Source organism: Lactuca serriola, chromosome 6 (assembly GCF_051521515.1).
Source record: "Lactuca serriola cultivar US96UC23 chromosome 6, Lser_US96UC23_V15, whole genome shotgun sequence".
NCBI classification, from domain to species: Eukaryota; Viridiplantae; Streptophyta; class Magnoliopsida; order Asterales; family Asteraceae; genus Lactuca; species Lactuca serriola.
The window spans coordinates 71,536,184-71,546,822 of NC_136413.1; the positions used below are offsets into that span (position 1 = coordinate 71,536,184).

At 34.8% G+C, this 10,639-nt stretch overlaps 1 long non-coding RNA gene across 1 annotated transcript; it reads left to right on the forward strand.

The window, feature by feature from the left end:
• The first annotated feature begins 578 nt into the window (after window positions 1–578).
• On the forward strand, window positions 579–1,023 carry LOC145057227 (uncharacterized). Its single transcript, XR_013686023.1, has 3 exons — window positions 579–693; window positions 776–847; window positions 939–1,023. It is a non-coding gene; the product is annotated as an uncharacterized LOC145057227 (long non-coding RNA).
• The last annotated feature ends 9,616 nt before the right edge of the window (window positions 1,024–10,639 follow it).

Sequence of the window (10,639 nt, forward strand, 5' to 3'; positions counted from 1 at the left end):
CCAATAAGGGTATAAAAATTTTCTTATATTTAAATTGTTTTATTGTTATGTTTTTTATTTTAATTTTAAATTTTATTACTGTAATTGTAAAAAATTGTAGATATGGATATATGAGATGATTCCGGCTGTTCGTGCATGTGGATTTGCATCGAGAAAAAATAAAGACTTGCCTCGGATGAAACGATGGAGTGGAACAAAAAAATAGAAATGGGTTGACGTGAACAAGATTTGGTCAAAGATGCAGGTTTAAAAATATTTCGTTTATTATTAATAAACTTGATTATTATACTTTTATATGCATTTTTAATATGTTTAATTTTTTAGGAGGGGCAACCACCAAGACAAAACATGTTACCAGGTGATGGTGAGATGACATCTTGTTATTATATGTCATTTCAAGAGTATGTATATGGTGAAGGGAAAGCAGTTCCATCCCCAGTACGGGACCATTTTAAGAGACAAGACGAATCTTCGTCTAGTATGTCGTCCAGTGGTCGCTCTCATGGTAGAGGTCGGGGCAGTGGGAAACACAACCTAGACGAGGTGTTGAAATGGCTACATGCACTGGAGCAGCATATGTTTATGAACCGACAACCTACAGAGGTTTTTGTTGAAGAAGTGAATACTGAACAATTTTGGAACGACATTAGTTTTGATGATCCGATAGTGTCACAAAGAAATTATGATGAACAGGTTAGTTACACGCTACATTATTTTTGAAATTTTATTAACATATATGAATACCTGTGTTCATATTTTATATTTGAAAATATAGGTTGTGCAAGATGAAGTGATGAATAAAAACAATACAACTGAAAATGTTTTTGGTGATATTCAAGACGACAAGGTTGTTATAGATATTACCTTTACGATTTTAATAATTACTTTTTAATAAAGTGTCTTTCGTTATTAAGTAAAAAGTTGTATTTTTAATGTAGGTGTTGGAGGAGAGGAATGAGTATGCGGGGAACAAATTTGATGATGATGTGTTTGATGTAAATGATTATAGTGAAGTTAAAGAGGTTCTTATAGTTACATTAATATAAATATTTTGTTTAATTAGATATTATTGCTTATTAAATTATGTGTATTTCGTTATTAAGTATAAAGTTTTATTTTTAATGTAGGAGTGGGAGGAGAGAAATGACAATGCGGGGAACAAATTTGATGATGATGTGTCGGACGAAGACGAACTAATAATAACGGAAATTGTAGATTATTTTGATGATGATGATGGCAAAGAAGCTACTCCCGATAAACCGAGGAATCGAAAACCATCACAATATTTGTGCCCTCCTTACACCGATGTATTCGTTTTATTTATAAACTGATGATTTTATGTTTATGTGAATTATCTGAAAGATATAGATTTAAACAATTGAATATTGTTTTAGTTGCACACGACACCGAAGCAAAAAAGAAGAACAAAAAAGAAGGTTGATATCAAATCAACAAGCCCCGTTCCTCCTCCAGTTTTTGGTGTTGCTCATGACTTCTCCATGTTGCGCCTGCAACCTTACGTAGCAGGCGGTGAGGTTGTCATCCAAAATTATATATTTCATTCATATGATGTCCAGCATCGTTTGTTTAATTTCGTGTTAGATAGAGATTTTTGGAGCTCATTGTTTGGGCATACACACGACGGATGGTTGGAGTCAGCGGTAAATTAATTGTTAATTAATTATTTTAAAAGTTAATTGTTTTTTAGTCAATAACAAAACTATCATGTGTGCAGCATATAACCATTTGGTACCGATTATTGATGGAGAGACGGTTTGAGAGCGACCGACATACAATAATGCCTCCAATTTTTTTTGTTTCTCATGCTTTGGAAGAAGCACAGGACTGGAGGGCGTTTATGGCTGATATTGCTACGTACCCCAACTTCATGGTTGCTTGGTGGGATGTTGATACGGTAAACTTAATTGTTTATATTGAAAATAATATCGTTTTTTTGTTATGTTTTTGTATTGTGATGTAAATAAACATAATTTTATTTTCTGATCCTTATACAAGTCTTATTGCCGATTCATTCATCCCCTAATCATTGGCTATTTGGGGAACTACGATTAGCGTCAATGGAAGTGCATATTTATGACAGTCTTGGTAGAGGGGCTTATGAAAAATTCAAATCCGAAGGAATCTTTTCCAAATTTGAACGTCGGGTGGCAAATTATTTGGACAAGATTAAGTATTGGGCCCGGAGGAACATCCCAAGGATTCCATTGAATATGCAATTCATTTATGAAGAAAATGTTCCCCAACAAAGTAGTCATTTGGGAGATTGTGGTGTTTTCGTTTGTATGTTTATGGAGCAATTGGTTTCAGGTCAACCAATACGTGTTCTTATTGACCCAAAGAACGCATCTTTAGAGTTCCGTCTACGGATGGCAAAAATTATTTGGGGGTCTAGTCTTGGTCCTATGTAGTTGGATTATATAATTGTATATATAAATTAATGTTGGATTTGATTATTAGTTTATTTTTACAGTTTACTCAACGGATGGCAAAAAATATAACGTTACGACAATTACAACAAATTAATGACCTACTAATTACTTATCAATACATACAACATAAGAACGACTACAACATTTGTTTTAACGTTACAAATACAACAACTTATTGACCTAACAACTTCAAAACCATAAAAACAATATTGAAAAGCTTACAACTTGTAAACAAGAACTGCCAAGAACAACACCCAACTACAAACCAACGCTATCTTTAACTTCTTATTTTTCTGATTGAAAGAGCTTATTAGAGTTAGCTACTTTAGCTATTACCATAGATGATTGGTCCTTCTCTTCATCAACCCAACTGATAAACCCGCATTTTGGTCCCTGTTAAATTTAGTATTGACAGTAAGAAAATAAACTTTTGTAATGTAAACACGAGGGTTTAAATTTGAATGTCGTTAACAACATGATACCAAATATGGGCAAGCGTAAAACAATCTTCCTGGGTTTTTAGCTGTACTCGAAATCCTAACGATACGTTCTCCTCCGCAATTGCAGTATGCCATTAGCCTTCTTTTTCTTTTAAATCGGAGTTACTTTCTCAGTTAAATTTTTCATATTGAGTGACACCCATTTATAGAAGAAATCATATTACAGACAATTCTTTTTGACTATGAAATGAACTGGTTTGACTATGAATTCAAAAAGTTGAACTACGAAATGCAGATAAGTACATTCTGTAGTATTGTCATGTCGGTCAGTGAAATTTGACTATGAAATGAACTGGTTTGACTATGAATTCAAAAGGTTGAACTACGAAATACAGACAAGTACATTCTATAGTATTGTCATATTGGTCAGTGAAATTTGACTATGAAATGAACTGGTTTGACTATGAATTCAAAAAGTTGAACTACGAAATGCAGACAAGTACATTATGTAGTATTGTTATGTCGGTCAGTGAAATTTGACTATGAAATGAACTGGTTTGACTATGAATTTAAAAGGTTAAACTATGAATTTTGATCAGTAGAGATACAATATTTTCTATTTATAATTGCATTTGTTTCATATTGCATTTGTGTGATGATTGTAGAGCACTATCATCGGTATTGAAAATGAGTAGTTATAGCGAAAGAACCTTTTCTCAACTACCAATTTTCTTGCATAACCTTCAAAGAACAAATCCTAATACCTTCACAGCCATTAAGAAAACCGATACCAACCGCTTTCAATTCTGTTTTGTGGCTTTAGGTTGCGTGGTATAACATTCTTCTTTTATTGAGTTATATAATATTTCATGGTAATGTATCTCGATTAGTTTTTACGTATCACTAATATGTGTTCGTTTTTATGTAGATTCGTACCTTCCTTAGGTGCATGATACCGCTGATATATGTGGGTTATTTACCCCTTCTTGGGAGCTTTCTGACAACAATGTACTTCGCAGTGGCGTTAGATGGAAATCATGAACCACTACTCTTAGCAATTGGTTTGGGAACCTTACAGTGTGAAGAATCATGGAGATGGTTCATGATGAGGTTAAAAGATTGTTTAGGTGAGGACATAGAGGTTGGTTTCATAAGCAACCTGTGTGATAACATAGACTTTGGTGTTCAGAGTGCCTACCCGGATTCCTATCATGGATATTGTCCTAAAGATATAGTTCGAAAGATACGTGAGTCTGTCGGACATAACAATACGGAAGTCGAATCGTTGTTTTGGAAGTCATGCAATGCATATAGCGTTGATGATTTTTACTTGTGTTTGGAAAGGTTGCAAAGTACATGTAGGAAACCACCTTTCTGCACCTTGCTTATGAGTCCAATTTACTGGCTTGACGATATACCGATTTCAAAATGGACAAGAGCATTTTTCCCAAAAATACGTTACAATGTTAAATCGATTGACGTCCCTGAAATTTTGAAAATTATATCCTCACGTGAGTTTCCTATAACAACGATAATTGAGTTAACCACCACGTCGATACAATCAAAGTATGCTGAACGGGGGAGATTGTTATATTTAGTTTTTTTTATTGTGCTACTATTTTTATTAAAATATCAAATTTTACAGGGAGGTTGTCTGGTGGGTTGACCCCTTACGTTGAGAGTAAGGTTCAAAAATGTCTCAACAAGTCTTATAATTGTAATGCAAGACGTTTGTATGGGGATACATTTGAAGTCGATGATAGTTTTGCCACCAACAACGTACAACTTGAACGAAGGGTATGTAGTTGTGGTAAATGGCAAAAAAGCGGTATACCATGTGGCCACGCTATAACATGTCTAAGAACCCGTACATCTGAGTCCATTCACAAAATGGTTGATTACAAGTTCACTAATTATGTGTATCGACTTGCATATGGATCTGAGTTGGTGAATACTATACCATCACATGTGCATTGGGAAATACCAAATGAAACGGTGGTCCTGTTACCTCCCTCAATGCAGTAGTTATTCATGTAGCACCTTTATGTTTTATGTAGTATTATGTATTAGTTTTTTATGTACCCCGTTTTTATTTTAGTGTTGTGTTATGTATTAGTTATCCATGTACCCAGTTTATATTTTATGTCGTAATATGTATTAGTTAATTATGTACCCCATTTATATTTTATGGCGTTCTATGTATTGGCTATTGAGGAAACAACATACATTAAAAGAAATGGACGTTTATTTAATAGTAACGACTACACACATACAACAGCAAGCAACTTAAATAACGAAAAACAATTAACTTAACCAACATGCATATTAAAAATAAGGGACATTCTTTAAAAGATTCCATGCATCTAAGTGGGTAAACTCGCTACCATCATATTCAAAACGGTATAGTTCGAAAGCCACCTGCCGTAGAATGTCTTCATCCGTATTTGCATGTTCGTTATCTAACTCGTTATAAATACGTTGAAATTGTTTCACCTTTATTTTCATATCCATAAACTTCGCTTTGACATCTCTTCTTCTTCGATATTGAGTACGGCTCATTAAATGGTGAAACAAATGACAGACACGAGACCAAAATGATCCAACACGAACTTGTGGGGGACCCGGTGGAAAATCCTCCTCTACAGTTATAATCCAAGCTTGAACCAAAGCGACCTCCTCTGCGTTCCTCCATATATATGGTGAGTTCATAATTGCAAGGAGGGAAGTAATACAATACAATTACAACGGATATTGAAATCTATTTATAACGACTCCTTACTTTCCTGGTGCAATGGCTTGTCAATTTAAGCAGCAATGTATTGTTTTGTCATTCGACCGGGGATGAATTGTCAACTCGAACAGTGATCTGTTGTGTTATAAGTATAGTACACTGCATTCGTTAGTTAATTTTGACTATGAATTGCAGACATATTAGAAGATTGGACTACGATTTTGTGTAGAAACTACTATAAATTGACCTTAAGTTACATGCAATACTCTATTAAATAAACCAATATAGCTGTTCAAATATTGTTTTTTAGATTCTACTCTCTTTGTTTCAATCAAAATAAGTTCTATATCATGGAGCAATGAAGAGTTCTTGGTTCTTACACATGCTTATATTCATGTGTACGAGACAAGCAAGTTGAACGATCCAATGTTTTGGAGCCGTTTAACCAATATTTTCAATGCTGAAAACCGAATGGCTACAAGAAACGATCGTGACGAACTAGACATCTTAGCAAGATGGTATGAAATGAAAACCGAAGTTCTATTATTCAACGATCTTTATACCAAAATTGACGACACCCGTTTAAATGCTACTGAGGAGGTCATCTTGGAAGCTGCTAAGGAGGAATACAAGTCATTAAGTAACGGGTTGGAATTCCAGTTTGAAGCCCCTTGGAATATTTTGAAATATATCCCGTTTGTTTAAAATCTATTTTAGTTTATTATGTGAGTACTAGGTTATTTTCATGTACTAGGTTATTTTCATGTATTTCTTATGTATTTCGTATGTATTTCATTTGTTTAAAATATATTTTAGTTTATTATGTGAGAAACTCGAATGATTAACTTGAGTTAATAAATGACCATTGCATTAGTTTTCACAATAAATTAGAATACATTAGTAACAAGGATTCCATGAACCATTAAAAACATTACAACAATTACATGAAAAACAACGACATAATGCGAACCAAGCATTAACATAAAACACAAGTCCATGGGTTATTCTTAACAGAAATTAGAGCGGTCTACATGAAATACTGTTTATCTTTAACAACCTTCCAAACTTCCTCATATTCGAAGTCTCTGCCGTCATGCTCACAGATGTAAAACTCTGTAACAACTTCCAAGAACTCTTCTTCGTCACGATAACGAACATTGTTACGTTTCGCATAATTAAATGCTCGATTGAACCATGTCACTTCTTCCTTTACATCCATCCACTTAGTAACAACATCTGATTTTTCTCTTTTTTGTCCTTCTCCCATCTCATGGTTAAACAAAGATGTTATGCGACTCCATTCATCACCAATTAGGCAATGCGGGGGAGCAAGTAACGATACACCATCCTTAACACTTAGCCAACATCGTGTTAGAACTAACACCTCGTTTGTCGTCCATGGCCTTTCAGAATTGGAACCAGGTACTTCATTCGAAGAACTTGCTGCATTCGACAACATTTCTAATAATGGGAGTTCGTTTCGTTTAGGTGATTTGGGTGTTTGGTTTTTAGATCTTAAACATCTATTTATATAAATAAATAGACTATGAATTAATACTTTGACTACGAAATGGTTATCTTTGGACTACGTTTTTCAGCTTTATGCAATGTTTTGTCATGTCAAACTGTCATTTATCTCTTGTCACTTAAGGGTCCCACTGCGATGTGCAAGTTACTACAGTGACTTGTCATTACTGTCTAGTCATTTCAAAGTTGGACTTCTCATTACTGTCTAGTATGTATAAATACCACTTATAGCTCCAGTTTAATACAATATCGACTTTATTATGAGTTCCTCACACCAATTCGAAATTTGCTCATGCAACGAAGTTGATTGTTACTACTGTGATTCGGTAGACCCTTTTTTTACACCCTCTTCAGCCGGGCCATATATGTCACATGAAAATTTTGAAGAATTAAAGAAGGCTGAAGCACAACAAGAAGAGGACAAAGAGTCATCCCGACTTCTCACTCAACTTACTAATGATATTGAATCGGAATGCAAACAAGCTCAAGAATGGATTGACCTCAATAAAAACAAAATCAAAGAGCATAAAGATTGGATAAAAAAGAGTAAGAAGGCAATCAAAACGATTGAAAAACGGCTTGCTGAGAAGGATGAGCAGTTGATACACATTATGGTAAAAAAGGATCGTTTCGAAGACAAAATGAGAATTAGGGATGACTATATAACAATGGAGAAAGAGAAGTACCCGTTGTAGTTCCCTGAGTTTAAAAATTAGTTACAAAGTTGTTGTAATATTATCATGAAACAGATTAGGTTGCAAAAGGATCGTTTGTTGTTTTTTTTAAATAACATGTTGTAACTGTTAAAAAAAATCTGCAAACTATATTTTATAATATAAAGGCTTCATTCATTGTTATAATCAAGAAACTTAACTAAAATATGAAAGCATAGCAATGTCTTGTAAGAGTTAATAAAAATATTACAATACATAATAAGTTAACAACTCATCATTACTCTTAATTTCAAGGTTGTTTTATATCAAAATCAGTGTTATAGGTTTGTGAGCAACCCGCTGAACCACCAATATTATATGCCATTTCTGCAGTAGAAATTATGTGACCTGCTCTGCTACCGGACGCCCTTCCAGTACAATTATTTCTCGTGTGTCCTAGTTGACCACATGTAGAACACTCTTTTATAATTGGACCCTCGCCTTGGGATGGAATGCGGTCTGTGTTTCTTGGCCTGCCTGGCTGACGTTTATCCATTATAGGTGGCTTAACAATCATCAAATCATCGGGGATCTCCCATTCGGATGGCTTCGGCAGAGGGTTTATTGATTCCTCATATGTTTTCCTCAGTGTTTTGGTAAGGTAAGCATTTAATGCAAACCTCGAGCAGTCTTGGTAATTGTTCACTGTTAAACATCTTATGACATGACCACAAGGTATCCCATCAAGTTGCCAATGCCTACATATACATGTCATATGTTGAAAATCAACAATCACATTTTGTGCCCCCTTTTTGACCTCGCATTTCGTATTTGAGATCATGCGAACATCCCATTTGGTAAAAGTTTTCTTGTTTTCTTTTACAACTTCATCCACCCAAGGGGTAAGTGTTGTTGTTGCTTCCGCTAAAAAAACAGCCAAAATGAAGAAGTTAAGATCAATAACATCAAAACTAATAAAACATTAATATTACAAATTTACTTAATACCTGCAAAGTTACGTCTTTGAAACCACCATTGTTGCATTGTAGCACGAAAAAAATCGATCAACATAAGTATTGGCACCTTACGTGCGTGTCTAGATAATGCATTTATAGACTCCGCACTGTTGGACGACATAAGATTGTATCGGTTCCCTTTAAAATGTGCCCTTGACCAGGTTTCTGGATTTATACTTTTTAAGTACTCCCATACTGGTTCTTTTGTCTTTTTCCTAACATCCATGGCAGCATCAAAAGCATCAACTGTGTACGCCCTACACGCCTCCCAAAAAATTCCTTTAACCGTCTTACTCTTGCCGAATCTAGATACTATGTTGAAATACAAATGGACACCACATATTCCATGATGAGCGTGAGGAAAAATGTTGGCAACGGATGTTGCTATAGATGGAGACCTATCAGATATAATTGTAAGCTCCTGCATATTTCCTATGCAATCATGTAGTTTTTGAAAAAACCATGTCCAAGAATCGGTACACTTATTTTTGCATATACCATATGCAACCGGTAATATTTGGTTTTGTCCGTCCTTAGTAACTGCAAGTAACATGGTACCTTTGAACTCGCCCTTTAGGTGAGCTCCATCTACTACTAAGGTCGGCTTACAAAAATTGACAAAAGCGCGTATCTACAATACATTGTATATCTATTCAAATACACCAAAATAAATATTAAAAAATTAAATTAGGATATGAAAATACTAACCGAGCAACCGAGTGCGACGTACAAAAACTCAAAGCGATCATCAGCATCTGTTTTAATATGTGTGACAGTACCCGGATTATGTTTGGCCAAGTTGTGACAATACGCCGGAAGTTTGGTAAAAGAATCCTCTTTCGTACCCCTTAACGACAACAATGCATATTGCTTCGCACGCCATGCCTGATGGTATGAGATATTGATATTCATTTGAGCATTCATATCATTAACAATTTCTTTTCCCCGATAAACTCTACTATAGTCTTCAGCCAAAACATCAGCAACATATTCACCCAAAACATATTTGTTTGCTTGTCAATGATTAGGTTGCAACAATGTTGAAGAACATGTGTGTACATCAACAAATTTATTCACTTGGAAAAGTCCATCAGAATTTTTAATTGCCTTTGCTCTTAGTAACCAAGAACAATTTTTCGAAACACACACAACTTCATACCTTGATTTGGTGGATCTACTTGTCCTCGTCTGGAAACCTTCTCAAAGACATTTTTTTACCAATACACCGCTTTAAAAGTTCTTTGTTCTTAAATATACTCTCACATTGAATCTTTTGAAGATTCATGTCTACCATCTGTGTTGGGATATCTTCATTAATATCAACTGGCCATGCTGGTACAGGGGGCATACCGTGAAAAAAGGTTATCGGGAAACTTAGCTTTAACTTCATCACCCAACTCATCTATATCAGAATTGCTTTGTAGCTCGGTTATATCTAAACATACATCACCAACATCAACATAATGCCCGTAAACATGATTTTTTTCATTTTTTTGACTTGAATTTTTTTTCTTTTTAGTTTTATCTACCACACGCCTATTCATAAGTTTAACTTCTTGTTCAGCAACATCATCACAACGACCACCCACATGATTAAGATATGTACCAACATCATCATCACCAACAGACTTGTAATTCTCAGGATCCACATAGTGAATAGGTGAATAACTAACATTAACATTTTCAGCAACACTGTGAAACTGAGGTACACTAGGAGTATTGAAAGTACCTATCGGATCGTTGCTCCCTTTATAACTGCATAAATTACCAACAAGCTGGTTTCCAATTTCACCACCCCCATTAACCTCCTCAACTTCATCAA